We start from the raw sequence: 16546 nt of genomic DNA, 5'->3' as shown, positions 1-16546 counted from the left end.
GTATGTATTTTAGAAAATTTTGGGGGTTGTGGTAAAATCAATTTGTTATACTTTGTAAAAGTACAGGTTTGTTCAAAAGACAAACTCAAGTCCTCAGTTCAGAGATAGAAACTAAGAGTTTCAGAGTAGAATCTGTTGGAGCAGGCAAGTACATGGAAGGCTGAGGCAGGATGATTTCAAGTTCAGGGCTAGTCTGGCTACAAAGTGAATTCAAGATCATTCTGGGTACCTTAGTGAAATTCTGTCTCAAAATAAAAATCATCAGAAAGTCTGGAGGAATTACTCAGTGGTAGAGTGCTGGCCTAGTTTATGTAAGGCTCTGGATTCAATAACTAAAATATCATCATCATCATCATCATCATCATCAGATAATAAGTGTGGAGATCTGGACTCACCCCAACCTCTTACTTAGACTCTATCTCATCTTCTATCCAGGTTCCTGACAAGAACAGATTCTGTGTAGGAGACATTTGTCCTGACCTCTATCCCTAACAAGTGACAGAGCAGTGTACCTGTCGGTCATGTACATGTTCCTTGACAGGTAAGCCTTTATCACTTCTCTTCTTGTTTCGTCTTTCCTTGAACAGTAAACACAATTTTTTAGCTGATAATATTTTCATTCTGTGAATAAATACTTCTTCAAATGGTTTACTCAAACTAACTTAAAAAATTATATTGGCTTAGAAGCTGGAGAGATGGTTCAGTGTTTAAGAGCACTGGCTGTTCAGAGGTGCTGAGTTCAATTCCCATCCATCACATTGTGGCTCACAACCATCTATAATGGAATCTGATGCCCTCTTCTGGCATGTAGGCATATATGCAGATAGAGCACTCAGATAGATAGATAGATAGATAGATAGATAGATAGATAGATAGATAGATAGATAGATAGATAGATAGATAATTTTTTTTTAAGTATACTGGCTTAAAGTTCTACAAAGCCTGTGCTCATAGCTGAGGGAATCCCCTTCTCCAGTGTGGTCCTAGTGTCAGTAATGTCTGCCTGTGGTTGAGCATCCATGTGCCAAGTTTAACTTGGACAGAATCTGTTTTCATAGTTTCTCTTGATGCTTTTTCACTTTGCTAGCAACAGAAGCCAAAGTGTTTCTGAAAAATATACAACAAACAAATGGAAATGATAGGAACAACCTCATAGAAATAACGAGGTATGTCAGCTAAAATGGGAAGAAAGCTGTTATGCTGACCTGCTAAGATAGTGGAAGAGGAAAGCTGCAATGTTTTGGGAAAAAAATGTGTAAAGGAGATAAAGAGGCTGAGCAAGATGGCTCTGCCAGTAAAGGACTTGCTTTGAAAGTATGAATATCTGAGTTTGGATTCCTAGCACTCATGTGAAAAGCTTGCTGCTCTCTGTGATCCCAGTGCTGGGGAGACACTGACCAACCAAACTAGCCAATCAAGGAGCTCCTGGTTCAGTGAGAAATCTGTCTCAAAAAAAAAAAAAAAAGAAAGAAAGAAAAATTAAGGTAGAGATTGAAGAAGACATCTGATGTCAAGCACTGGTTGCCATGTGCACACCGGCATATATATATATATATATATATATATATATATATATATATATATATATATATATAACATGTGCACAGAGTCATACAGCATATTCATGCAAAAAGATGTGTGTGGGAGAATATGGAATGGAAGTATAATATTTTAAGAGAGAAGTTTGCTAAAGACAAAGACAAGGAGATTAACATGCATGAGTACAAGAATTGGGGGGACAAAAAGTGTGGATGCCTTTGATAAGAAGCATAAGGAAGGCAGGGCTTAATTTTTCATAAAAAATTAAATTTGAAAATGATAGCTAAAGGATTTATATCCAGGTTAATTAAGAGCACAGAAAGGTGGTTAAAACTTTGAAGGAAGAGTCTATTTTCCTTCTGAGATGCTGAATGTAGAAATTAATGTCACTGGAAAATTTGAAACAGAAAGAAATATTTTCAAGGAACCTTCTTTCTTTGCTGATAGTAGTAAAAGAGACATCAAAGAAGAAGAGATGGCCTTTGAAAGAAGCAAAGAAGAAGCAGAGATCTTGGAGATTTTGGAGAACTACAGTAGGATGAGGTGGTCTCCAGAATTAGATGAGGGTAGTTTATTGGCTACTTTCCTGTTACTGCGACAAAATGCCACAATTAAAAGCAGTTTACAGGGGGTTGGGGTTGTGGTTGGGGTAGTTTATTTTGGCTTAAACTTTCAGGGGAGAGTCCATAATGGCAGAGGATAACAGGAACTGGGAGTTGTCTGATCACATTCATCCACAAACAGGAAGCAAAGGGAGAAAAAAATAGGAAGCAGGGAATGGCTGTAAATCCTTAAAGTGCACCCCAGTGGCATACTTTCTGAAGCAGGGCAATGCCTCCTACAAGTTCCATAATCTCTCCAAACAGCACCACCAAGTGGACACCGAATGTTTTAATAAATACACAAGGTTGGCATTTCTTATATAAAGTACTACAGCCTGAAAATTAGCTACAAGAATGGAGAATTCTGATGGGATAAGGAGACAAGAAGCAACTTAGTGAAACAGGAAGTTTGAGAAACCTTAGGGTGTGAGCAAGGTTACATACAACAACCAGGAGGCTGCCTAAGGATCTCCCAGCCACAAAGTGGAAGGAAGCTAAGAGTATCAGAGTAGAGTGAGGAATGGCTGATACAAACATATATCCCAACAAGGTGGGCACTGGTGAACACTTCGGCCAACAAGAATGCCATTCACCACAACATGGGCTTCCCCAGCACAATGGCTAGTTTCAATTGTTAACTTGACACACTTTAAAATTATGTGGGAATGGATTCTCAATGAGGGACTGTCAAGATGTGGGCACACCTATGTAGATGCTGAGAACTCAACTCCAGGCCCCTCGAGAACTAGTAAGGGCTCTTACCTGTTGAGCCATCCAGCCTCTCAATATATGTACTCTTTTAATTTGAAGCTTTCTCATCGCTAATGAGACTGGAGATCTTTGCAACCTCACAATAACTATTTGGATTCCCTTTCCTATATATTTACCATTTTCACCCTGTCATCATTTCTATGTTTTTGTTCTTATTAACCCATTTGAACTAGTTATATCTTTTGGAAATCAAATCTTTGCTCTTCCCATTTACAGCAAATATATTATCCTAGTCTGGGGGTTGTTTATATATTGCAATTGTTTCCTTTTTGCATTCCATTTCTATATGATCATATATACCAATATATCATTTTCTCATTATGCTTTCCTATATTTTTATCCTGTTTAATGAATTATGCCTGTCTCAAATATATTTAAAAATCAAAATTTTCTATATTTTTAAGTGGATTGTTGGAGGGAGTTTTGTTTATTTGCTTATTGCTTATCTTACTTAACTTTGTGAGTGATTTTTAGAGAAATGGGGTTTACAAATTAATTTAAATTGATTTTGCTGTGTATTGTTTGGACAGACAAGTACCCACATACCATGTTTATTTTTCCCTTCTTCACTAACCTATAGTTCTGTCTCTAGGATACATCACATTTTCTTGTATAAATGGCTTTGTATTTCCATCTGAGGGTACTTTTTGTTTTGCTAAACCTACAGCAAGATTTTACAGTCATCAATGTCACAGTTTGGTTAGGTATATCACATAATCTCATTTCCCCCTGAAATCATCTTTGCTATTATTGTCTATGTCCTGAGAAAGGCAAAGAGGTGAGCGAGGAAGGACCTTGGAGCAGTCCCACCTTACTGACTTGGTGGATAGCCAGCAGTCAAGTACTTAGCACAACATCTGAAATTTGACCACAAGTAACATGATTGGTGATGGCTGATCTCAGTTGTCAATGTGATGAGATCCAGAATCACTTGGCAGATGGGCCTCTAGGCACCTCCAAAGGGAAGTATCTTTGCCTAGGTTAATTGAGTTGAGAAGAAACATTCTCTGTGTGTTGGCATCCTCTGGCCTAGGATCTAGTACTACAGAAAAAGAATGTAAGCTGAGTACAAGCATGTATTACAATTCTCTTCCTGACTGTAGATACAATACAAACAGTTGCCTGAAGTTCCCATAGCCATGACTTGTATACCATAGCAGACTGTGAGCCAAAATAAAATCAACCATATAAAAATTGCTTTTGCCAGGATATTTTACCACAACAAAAAGAAAAATAACCAAGGCATAGAACAAAATTTTTGTAGAGATTTACATTCCCTTAACTCTGTATTTATTGAATTGCTTTATAAATTCTTATCTTCTATTTTACTATTGCTTAATTTACAAAGCATGTTACATTTTAAAAATTTATTTATGTATTGTGGTGGAGTCATTTACATGCCATGGCACCCATGCAAACATAGCGGATAATCTACTATGGTCTGTGGCTCTTTTCCTCCCTCATTAGGCTCAAGAACTGAACTCAGATCATCAAGCTTGGCAGCGGGCACCTGTACCTACAGAGCCATCAGTTTGGCCCCCAAAGTCCAGTTTTGAAACATTACAAGTAAGATTTTGGTGACAAGTAGAACATTGCAGGATTAATATAAAAAATGGAATTTTAAAATATCATGAAGATACAGTCATCATCCAAGAATATGGAAATTATAGCAAACAATACAAGAGAAACATCTATGAGATTCAATTAGATAAACATCTAACAAATGTATGCAATAAATTGTCTGATTTATAATAGTCTTCAAACCTTGCCCAAATGTTTTTGATGAGCAACCAAGCAAGCTAGGATGATTGATGTATGCATATAAATAATTTATGACAATTCAACCACATTTACAATTCAGACGACTGTGAAGTTTTCACAAGAAGCTGACAGAAGATGAAGGAAGAAGTTTCAGAAGGAGTCACTTAAAATAACCTGCTCTAGCCCCAAACATACTTTCACTGTAGCTAAATAGATATTTTTCAAACTATCTCCCATTTCTACATCTGTTATTTTGATGTGCTAGGGTCCCACATATGAGGTTTTAGGAAGTGAGTTCAATATTATTTCTTATTTTAGAGCTAAGTAAAAGGAAACATCAAATTAGTTAGGATTTAGCAAAGACCGAAGAAATGTGGGAATAAGTTTTGAACTGTTTCAGTTCTTTTTTTTTTTTTTCTTGCTTGTGTTCACATTTCATGATACTTTTTTTTTATTCCATCTCATATCTTCTAATTTCTTGAGTTATATAAATGAAGGGGCAGCTATTGTTTTTTTAGCAATCCAATTGTACTTTGGAGTAGCTAAGAGTATTACTTCAAAGGGGTGTTTTAGAGTTTCTGCTAATGTGAGTGCTGCACTTACATATTTTCATTACATGAATCAAAGGCAAAACCAAGGAGTTCCAACTTAACCTTCCTCAGCCAGCTTCACTGTGTCCACATCATCTAATACCTCCAGCTTCTTCATTTCCTTTTGCTGCTCTGTATTGGCCAATGTGTGCCTACTTTGCAAGTTTCGTAAGTGATGCATGGAAGCTAACAAAAGCCACAGGAACAAAACCCTGATACTGCTGCATTTGCCTAACATGAGCTGCTCTGGAGGATGAGTAATAGCCTGCTCTCCATCATCAGGAACAACTGAGTTGACTCTAGTTTAATTCTGTCTTTCAAACCTAAACTCGTGGAAGTAAGAGAACTAGATATTGCTGCTACTTCGTAGCTAAATTGGCAAAGAATAGAGCATGGGGTAAATTAGGGTGCACTTGATAGTAAGAACTAATTTTTCTATGACACCAGAGCATGGCACAGAGTAAAAGCACTTAAATAAAGACATGCTATCAAACCATTGGCATGTGTTCTACCACTCTTTAGAGTTCACCTTATCAACACTTAATAACAGGGTTAGAAAAGAGGATTTCAAGCAAACTCAGTCAATAGAAATATTACACACGGTGCCATTTATTAGCAATTAACAACAGTCGATCATTGCTAATTTCAGAATTACTCTCTGCCTAAATGACACTGAACTTGTGATCTAAGAAATAAGAAGGAAATAGCATGTTCAAAACAATGGAGAAAGCTAAAATCTTGCAGATAGGGGGCTGGAGAGATGGATCAGCTCAGAGTACAAGCTGCTCTTTCAGATGAACTGAGTTTTGTTCCCAGAACCCTCATGGTCATCCAAAACCACCACCAACTCCAGGGGATCTAATATACTCCTGTGATTTCTGTGTGTACCACACACGTGCATGGTTCACACAGTACATTCAGGTAACACACACATACACATAAAATAAATAAGTATAAAAATGATTTTTATGTAGGAGAACATTGTTTAAAATGTGAGGACTTGGGTGGGGGGAGGCTGGAGAGATGGCTCAGTGGTTAAGAGTACTGACTGCTCTTCAAGAAGTCCTAAAAGCCAGCAACCACATGGTGGCTCACAACCATCTGTAATGGGATTCAACGCCCTCTTCTGAAGTATCTGAAGACAACTATAGTGAGCTCATAAAAATAATAAATTATATATATATGTGTGTGTGTGTGTATATATAATGATGTGTCTGAAGACAACTATAGTGAACTCATATAAATAATAAAATAAATTATATATGTATATATATATACATATGTATATACATACATACACACACACACACACACACACACACACGGAATGAAATTAAAGTTAGTGTTTCTGAAGAATGCTGAATGAGAGCCAAAGCCACAAGTCACACTTGTGCAATGACCCATAACTCAGCCTGGCACGTATACTGCTCTGCCTCAGATGGTAGTAAGAGGCATGTGAACTGCAAGTGTGTGGGTGGGTGGAGGGGTTTTCAGTGGATTCAAGGTAAGTCTCAAAGCTGAGTAAGGGGAATCATCATGGCTTGCTGATGGTTTGAACCCAGGAATGGGAACTGATCCCAGGTAAATTCAACTGGACCAGTCAACTTGGTGGACTATGGAGAAAACCATTAGCAGCTAGAAAGGTAGAAAAGAAGCAGGATCTGCAGGGAAAGATTAGGAATTCTTCTCTGATAAGCTAGAGTCGTAGAGTCTGCATACTGAGCAGTGATGTAGATAAATCAGGTGTTAGCCATAGATACAGGACCACAAGTATAGGAAGTATTCTTGGCTGGAGATCAAATGAGATATTTGTACCTAAGAGTATCTAAAACTTCGACATTAGATATGCCATCCAGAAAGACAGTGTGGGCAGCAAATGGAAGCAGCTAAAACCCATGACAAAGCTGAAGCACCTCAGAAGGACGCTCGACAGAAGAGCAGGCTCAATAAAGGAATGTAAGAAGGAACAAGTAGTAGTATCCAAAGAGGTAAAATATATGTATTTATAACATAAAGACAGATATAAAACCACCATGTTTATCATTATTTGAGATCATTAGTGACTTGTAAGGGATTTCTGGGTAGTGGTAAAATCCTACTGAGAGCTGACCGAATGATGTGTGAGTGTGTATGTGTGTGTATGTTTGTGTGTGCATATGAGTGCATTCTCAAGTATGTGTGGCCTTGAGTACAAGAGTTCACGTTTATTTGGAGGTAAGAGGTGGACATTCGGTGACTTCTTCAAGTATTGCTACTGGCTCAACTGGCTGGTCAGCAAGCTCTAGGGATCCTGTTGACCCAGCATTGGGGTTACTCACATAAATGTCACCACATCAGGCCTTTATGTGGATGCTGGAGATCAGACTCAGGGCTCCACATTTACATTCAAGAACTCACTGACAGCCATCATACTAGTCCCTGATGCCCTCATTATAAATGTGAATGAATGAATGAATGAATGAATGAATGAATGAATGAATAGTGAATCCTACATATTACCTCCAGGGTCCTATTGTAGTTTGAATCTGTAATATCCTACATGGACTTGTGTTTTGAATGTTACCTCGAAAAAGTTTGAAGGCCATGGAGAATTTATAAGGTAGGGCCTTGAAAATGGATCTAGGTCACTGGGTTATAACCACCCCTAATCCTGGCCACAGTCTCTGCTTCCTGTCTACCATCATGTGACCAGCTACTGTCTGATGCTTCTGCTGCCAAAGAGAGCTCTTCTAATTTGCTTTTGCTGCCATGATGGACTGTAATACTCTGTACCCAAAAGTGAATAAATCTTTCTCTCCTTCCTTAAATTGTTTCCATTGGGTATTCAGTCACAGTTGTGAGAACAGAAAAGGATTCAAACCAAGAAAGCAACCAAGTGAGATTCAACCCTGAACAGTTTGGCTTCATAGTTCCCAAGGCTCTCACCAGTCATTGCTGGTGCATGGCTTTCTAGTAAGACATTCGGTGCTGCTGATTTCATCATGCCTCTATTTTGGGGTCACAAAGGCAAAGAGAGATGTAGGAGCATGTGAGAGAAACTCACATGTTATTTCCTTTCATCACCATGGTGACAGCGCACCTATTATTAACTCAAACAAGTCAATGGCCTTTCTCTACACAAAGAATAAACAGGCTGAGAAAGAAATTAGGGATACAACACCCTTCTCAATAGTCACAAATAATATAAAATACCTTGGGGTGACTCTAACTAAGGAAGTGAAAGATCTGTATAATAAAAACTTCAAGTATCTGAAGAAAGAAATTAAAGAAGATCTCAGAAGATGGAAAGATCTCCCATGCTCATGGATTGGCAGGATCAACATTGTAAAAATGGCTATCTTGCCAAAAGCAATCTACAGATTCAGTGCAATCCCCATCAAAATTCCAACTCAATTCTTCAACGAATTAGAAAGAGCAATCTGCAAATTCATCTGGAATAACAAAAAACCTAGGATAGCAAAAACTTCTAAAGGATAAAAGAACCTCTGGTGGAATCATCATGCCTGACCTAAAGCTTTACTACAGAGCAATTGTGATTAAAACCTGCATGGTCCTGGTATAGTGACAGACAAGTAGACCAATGGAATAGAATTAAAGACCCAGAAATGAACCCACACACCTATGGTCACTTGATTTTCGACAAGGGAGCTAAAAGCATCCAGTGGAAAAAAGACAGCATTTTCAACAAATGGTGCTGGCACAACTGGAGGTTATCATGTAGAAGAATGTGAATTGATCCATTCCTATTTCCTTGTACTAAGGTCAAATCTAAGTGGATCAAGGAACTCCACAAAAAACCAGAGACAGTGAAATTTATAGAGGAGAAAGTGGGGAAAAACCTCGAAGATGTGGGCACAGGGGGGAAATTCCTGAATAGAACAGCAATGGCTTGTGCTGTAAGATCGAGAATTGACAAATGGGATCTCATAAAATTGCAAAGTTTCTGTAAGGCAAAGAACACCGACAAAAAGGCCACCAACAGACTGGGAAAGGATCTTTAACTATCCTAAATCAGATAGGGGACTAATATGTAATATATATAAAGAACTGAAGAAGGTGGACTCCAGAAAATCTGATAATCCCATTAAAAAATGGGACTCAGAGCTAAACAAAGAATTCTCACCTGAGGAATACTGAATGGCTGAGAAGCACCTGAAAAAAATGTTCAGCATCCTTAATCATCAGGGAAATGCAAATCAAAACAGCCGTGAGATTCCATCTCACACCAGTCAGAATGGCTAAGATCAAAAATTCAGATGACAGCAGATGCTGGCAAGGATGTGGAGAAAGAGGAACACTCCTCCATTGCTGGTGGGATTGCAAGCTTATACAACCACTCTGGAAATCAGTCTGGCGGTTCCTCAGATATTTGGACATAGTACTACCAGAGGATCCTGAAATATCTCTCCTGGGCATATATCCAGATGTTCCAACTGGTAAGAAAGACACATGCTCCACTATTTATAGCCTTAGTTATAATAGCCAGAAGCTGGAAGGAACCCAGATGTTCCTCAACAGAGGAATGGATACAGAAAATGTGGTACATTTACACAATGGAGTACTACTCAGCTATTAAAAAGAATGAATTTATGAAATTCCTAGACAAATGAATTGACCTGGAGGGCATCATCCTGAGTGAGGTAACCCAATCACAAAAGAACTCACATGATATGTACTCACTGATAAATGGATATTAGCCCAGAAACTTAGAATACCCAAGATACACGATACGAAGCACATGAAACTCAAGAAAAATGAAGACCAAAGTGTGGTCACTTTGCCCCTTCTTAGAATTGGGAACAAAACACCCATGGAAGGAGTTACAGAGACAAAGTTTGGAGCTGAGACAAAAGGATGGACCATCTAAAGACTACCATATCTGGGGATTCATCCCATAATCAGCCGCCAAAGCAGACACCATTGCATACACTAGCAAGATTTTGCTGAAAGGACCCTGATATAGCTGTCTCTTGTGAGGCTATGCCGGGGCCTAGCAAACACAGAAGTGGATGCTCACAGTCAGCTATTAGATGGTTCACAGGGCCGCAATGGAGGAGCTAGAGGAAGTATCCAAGGAGCTAAAGGGGTCTGCAACCTTATTGGTGGAAGAACAATATGAACTAACCAGTACCCCCTGGTCCTCTTGTCTCTAGCTGCATATGTATCAGAAGATGGCCTAGTTGGCCATCATGGGAAAGAGAGGCCCATTGGTCGTGCAAACTTTATATGCCTCAGTACAGGGGAATGCCAGGGCCAAGAGGTGGGAGTGGGTGGGTAGGGGAGTGTGGGGCGGAGGGTATGGGGGACTTTTGGGATAGCATTGGAAATGTAAAAGAGGAAAATACTCAATAAAAAAATGAAAAAAAAAAGAACAAGAGGGAAGAAGAAAGAGAGAAGGAGTGAAAAGGAGTGGATGGGAGGAGTCAAATCTAAATTAAATGTTGGAACGAATGCCCATAACATGGACATATAATTTGAAGTCCAAACTGCAAAGTCTCTGCATAACCCTTTCTGTACACCTAATCCATGCCTCCTTTCTTCCATACAAGGAATAATTGTTCTCGAGGCTCTGGAGATAATCGATTTGAATATCTCATAATGACTCATTTGCTTTATAACACATTGCATTCATAACAATTTCAGAGTAGCAGTACAGTAATCACCTACATGATGCCACATCTAATATGATGACTGAAAGCCAGAAATAAATTGGCTTTGCTTTTGAAAAAACAAACAAACAAACAAACAAAATTTGAGGGAGGGAGTGTTTGTTTCAGCTCCAGCTGGAGGAGACAATCCATCACAGCTAAGCATGGCAGCAGGAACAGGAAGCAGCTACCACACTGCATATGCAGTCAGGAAGCAGAGAACAAACAGGAAGTGATTGGGGGCTAAAAACCCTCAAAATCTGCTCCCAGTGACCCAATTCCTCCAGTAGGTTCCATCCCTGTCCTCAAACAGTGCCACCATCTGGGGACCTCCTGTTCAAGTACATAAGCCTGTGGGGGACATTATTTTTTCACATTCAAGCGACATTGTGGATGCCCTGACTTTTCCTCAAAACAATTGACACCATGATTTAAGAGAAAGAACCACAGAAGAATCTTAAATTACCATTGCCCTGCCCTGTTCTCCTAACAGGAAGAACTGCTCATTGTCTCCACCTAATTTTCAAATAGAAAAGTTCTATTTAAATCCATGTGGGATCAGTCTTTAGTCAAAATATGGTTCAGTTTCCTACGCAATTGCAATCATCGTGTTACATTAAATCAATTAACTTTGTTATGTCAATTTTAAGGTAAAACGGCTTCAGGCAGAACAATTTTATTTCTTGGGAATTAAGCAAAGGAGAGGAAGGTGCCAGAGCAGCATCTGTGTCTTCTGTCAGGCACATTTTAATGATGTGAAAATTTGAAGGGTTTCTTGAGAGCAAAGCTTGCCAAAATCACCAGATGACACTATGGCCTTCATCATGGCCTGAGCCAATAGCTTACCAGGAGGAATAATTGCTCTGCCAAGTGAGTGACATGGACTAGAAGGTGTGTTCCTTTTCTGTGTTAAGAATAAAAATACAGGCAAGCAACAGCATTTATGGGAAAATGTTACTTCTCTGGTAAAGAATGTGCCCACAGAGCTGGGGAGACCACTGACTCTAAGGGGCTTGAGGGTGTAACACCTGGTGATCCCCTCTTTCTTTTTTCTATTGGTTTAAAGGTGCCTCTGCATCAGTGGCTGAGTCTCTGTCTCTGTCTATAAGAAATAGTGGAATTGTTGATTGGCTAGAGTAAGAGTGGGCACCCCAACCTCTCCTTTCTTATGTAACAGGTACAGAGGCCACTCTCATGTGAGAGAAAGTGGGCTGTATCTTACAGAAAAAGGTATTGCTGTGGACAAAATGTCATGAAAGAGGGAAGAAAAAGAAACTCACTGCCTATTGCTAGGAGGAAACTGTCATAAAAATCACCAACCGAAGTTTCTCGTGTGACTGCTTCCTCTGAATTGAAGCATTCCATTCTGGAAGGAGAACAGAGGATTACCCAGTGTTCAGGAAACTAATAATACTTAAGGGACAGGAAATTAATGAAATTTACAAGATTCATAAGGCTCCCTCTTGAGGTCACACCAGCAGTATACAACAGGTGATGCAGGGGAGACTTTTCAGTGGACCTGCCTATAAATTGTTGGGAACATCAATCACACAGGTTTCATGAGTCATCACCCAAGCTGCGTTGGGCAGTGAGACCTGAATCACACATGTGCTGTAAGTAAGCACCAAATACTCCTGGTTTGGCCAAGTTATCTGTGGATGGAACTGTTTCATTGGCCAGCCATTTATTGGGGCCAAATAGATGTGTTCTTTCTCCTCAGAAAAAGTCATGCAACACACTGAAACAGAATGAGAGTCAGGTGTGATTGTTTGCTATGCTCCTGTCTTAGAGTTTTACTGCTATGAAGCGACACCATGGACAAGGCAACTCTTATAAGGACAACACTTAATTGGGCTGGCTTACAGGTTTAGTGGCTCAGTTCATTATCATCAAGGTGCAAACATGGCAACATCCAGGCAGGTATGATACAGGAGGAGCTGAGAGTTCTACATCTTCATCTGAAGGCGGCTAGTAGAAGACTGACTTCCAGGCAGCTAGGATGAGGGTCTTAAAGCCCACACCCACAGTGACACACCTACTCCAACAAGGCCACACCTCTTAATAGTGCCACTCTCTGGCCAAAGCATATATAAGCCACCACAGTGTTCATTCTTCCCGTATATCCCACTTCACACCAGAGAAAATCACAGCCCATGGGAGGTCCCTGGGTTTCTCAAAATCCAGCATCTAGATATAGTGAGAGTAAAGAAACACAGACCTGAGTCTGGTGGCAGTTGCTCTCCTTCTTCCTGCCTGATGGATAGGACTGCAGCTGGCACGGATCCTCTATGTGGTTGAGAGGAGAATAGTCAGTTATTTTGCTCTATAAAATGTTAGGTTACTGCAGGCGTGTTTATTATTTCCACAGCAAAAATATAGTACTATCAAATAAGTGTCAAATCTCTTTCATGCCAATAGGCAAAGACTAAAGGCTGGGTATGAGAGAAAAGTGAGTCAAGGCTTAAGGCTGGAGGAAACCATCACTTTCTGCCCAGTAACTGTACTGAGGACCAATCCCAGCTCTGCTACACTAGGGTAGCAACTTCTGAAACCCAGCATCAAATTGGTTATTTTCAAAATGCTTAGATATTTGGAGAGCAAAGGAATTTACAGGAGAAAGAGCACAAGCCTCCACTCGGGATACGCTCTGCTGATCTGCGTTTCCATTTACAGAAATGAAAATTCTAAATTGGGCTCCAGCTGCATTTGGAATTTCGTCTTCAAATTAAACGGCTCTGCTGCCTCATGGAATTGTAGTTAATACATGGTGATTTCTCGGGGTAAGCTTGACTCCCTGGCACACTGGAGTGGAGTTAATGAAGTAAAACGATTGTGGCACACATTGAGTGGATTAGGCTGGGTAAGGCTGCCATGAGGAATGACGCCTTCCCTTTGGTTCTGTTAAGACTGGAGAGTGTGACCATGATGCCTTGGAATGACTATAGATAGGAAGTCCTTCAGGAGAGTGTTAGTTTGCTGCATTTTGGAAAATGCAAAAGAACTAAATGGTTTTAATGGAAAGTAGAGTCTAAGATGTCCTTGACTGGGTGTGTTCTGGGTTGGCTTGTGCTTCTTCCTATGTGAGGCGTTTGAGTGCAGGTAAGAAAACTTAGTGGGTAAGGGCATTTAGTGGCAAAATTGATGGCCTGACTTGGATCCTGGATATCCACATGATAGAAGAAGAGATTTTATTCCTTAAAGTGGTTTTTTTGACCTCACACAAGTACCATGTATACACACACACACACATACACACACACACACACTCATAAATAAGTAAACAAATAATAAATAAATGCAATTTTTATAAGAGTGTCAGGCTAATGAAAAATCAGTTGCACAGACCTATGAGCCATGACAAGAAAAGGGTTAGCCCACTAGAGGGCTATGTTAGGACTTGACATTTGGGTGTTGCCCATTGATACTGGCATTGTGCAAGTGCAGTTCTGAACCATCAGATAGGATGATGTGAGGCTAAAATTCTTTTTTTTTCCAATTTTATTAGGTATTTTCTTCATTTACATTTCAAATGCTATCCTGAAAGTACCCCCCCATGCCCTCCCCCTCCCCTACCCACCCACTCCCACTTCTTGGCCCTGGTGTTCCCCTGTATTGGGGCATATAAAGTTTGCAAGACCAAGGGGCCTCTCTTCCCAATGATGGCCGACTAGGCCATCTTCTGCTACATATGCAGCTAGAGACACAAGCTCTGGGGGTACTGGTTAGTTCATATTGTTGTTCCACCAATAGGATTGCAGACCCCTTTAGCTCCTTGGATACTTTCTCTAGCTCCTCCATTGGGAGCCCTGTGTTCCATCCAATAGCTGACTGTGAGCATCCACTTCTGTGTTTGCCAGGCACTGGCATAGCCAATTTGAGGCTAAAATTCTATGACCAAATATACAAGAGAAGCAGTGTCTTCCACATCTCCCTAAGCTCCCTCCTATACAGGAACTTTCTGAATTCATCACCTTTACAAATTACTTTCCTAACTAAAACGCATTGAATAACTATAAAGACTGTTGTTTGAATCTGTTTCTCATGGTTAGAGGGCTCAAAGCTGTACCTTGGCTTGAGTAAATAGGTTATATCCACTTCTTGGTATTCTTCACAGAGGACACAGGCATGGACCTCACCTTGCAAAAGTACAGCAAGCGATCCTTATGCTCTGTTGACAGAAAGCACTTGACTATCACCAGGCATCATAGTGTGAATCTTTGCCCATCCTTCTAAATTTTTACAATGAAAGATAAGGCTTTGGGAAGAAAGGTCCATCATGAGGATGATACCTACCAGATGGAAACAGTGCCTGAATTTAGAAAAAAAATCTGAGAGAACCTCCTACCCCGTCCATCTGATAAGGAGCCAGTGAGAATACAGACATCCCCAAAACTAGACACCAGACACCTTGAGCTTGAGTACCCAAATATGTAAAAGTGTAAGAAAAGCATCTCTTCTTTGTAAACTATCTGGCCTGTGTTACTTTGTCGTAGCACCTTAAGAAGACTAGGACCCAGAAACAGTATACTTTAATACACTAATAGTGGAAACAGAATTCAGAATCAATCAGAATATTATCAATCAGAATATTAATCTCCTACATCTTGTCAATCCAGTCTGGGGCAGCTAGGGAAGATTTTTCTTCTGTACCAAATATATTTCAGTTAACATACCCACATATGCAAACATACATGCAGAGAGAGAGAGAGAGAGAGAGACAGACAGACACTGAAAGAATCAGTCCTTAAAATGTCATTTTCTGCAAATATACAAAGAGACATATTAAATAACATACTATTTTGAGTCATAATCTTATAGCCCAGGCTAGTCCTGAGCTGCTTAATTTTGTGACAAGCTAGAATTTTCTGAAGAAACCATAATTAAGAAAATGCCTCCATAAGACTGTACTGTAGACGAGTCTGCAGAGTATTGTCTTGAATAAGATTGAAGTAGAGGGCCCATCCTAAAGAAGGTGGTGCCACCTCTGGACAAATGGTCTAGGGTGTTATAAGAAAACCAGCTAAGAAACCCATGTGGTGCAAGCCAGCCAGCAGCACTTCTTTCAAGGCCTCTGCATGACTTCCTGCCTCCAGGTTCCTATCATGCTTGACTCCTTTCCCTGACTTCTCTAGGTGATGAAGTGATACTTGGAAGTGTAAGATAAAGTAAGCCCTTTTGTCTTCAAATTTAATTTGGTAATGATGTTTTATCACAACAATAAAACCCAATCTAATATAAGCCTTAAACTTAATAGGTAGTCAGATATAAGCTCAATTTTTCTGATCCTCCTGCTTCTACCACCAAAGTCTACCATCACAAGCTAGAATGAGAGCTTATACCTAGCTTCTTAAGTTTTCTGATGAGGCTGCTCTGACTAGGAATAAGGGAACCTTCTTTTACACACACACACACACACACACACACACACACACACACACACACACACACATTCTGTCATGTTTGCCAAACATTCCTTGGCTCAGTTCTCCCATCAGTGATCAAGAACAAATATAATGCACTGGGAAGCCAGGAAAAACTCCTGGAAAAAGTGTCCTCAAAGACTGAATGTGAACAGATTTTTACACTTACTATTATAGTATGCTCAGTTACTATTACAACACAAATTTTGCATGTG

The sequence above is a fragment of the Mus caroli genome, unplaced genomic scaffold (assembly GCF_978045245.1).
Source record: "Mus caroli unplaced genomic scaffold, Mus_caroli_1 scaffold_15, whole genome shotgun sequence".
In the NCBI taxonomy this organism is placed as follows: domain Eukaryota; kingdom Metazoa; phylum Chordata; class Mammalia; order Rodentia; family Muridae; genus Mus; species Mus caroli.
The sequence above is the reverse complement of the archived record's forward strand: the minus strand, read 5'-3'. Positions refer to the sequence as shown.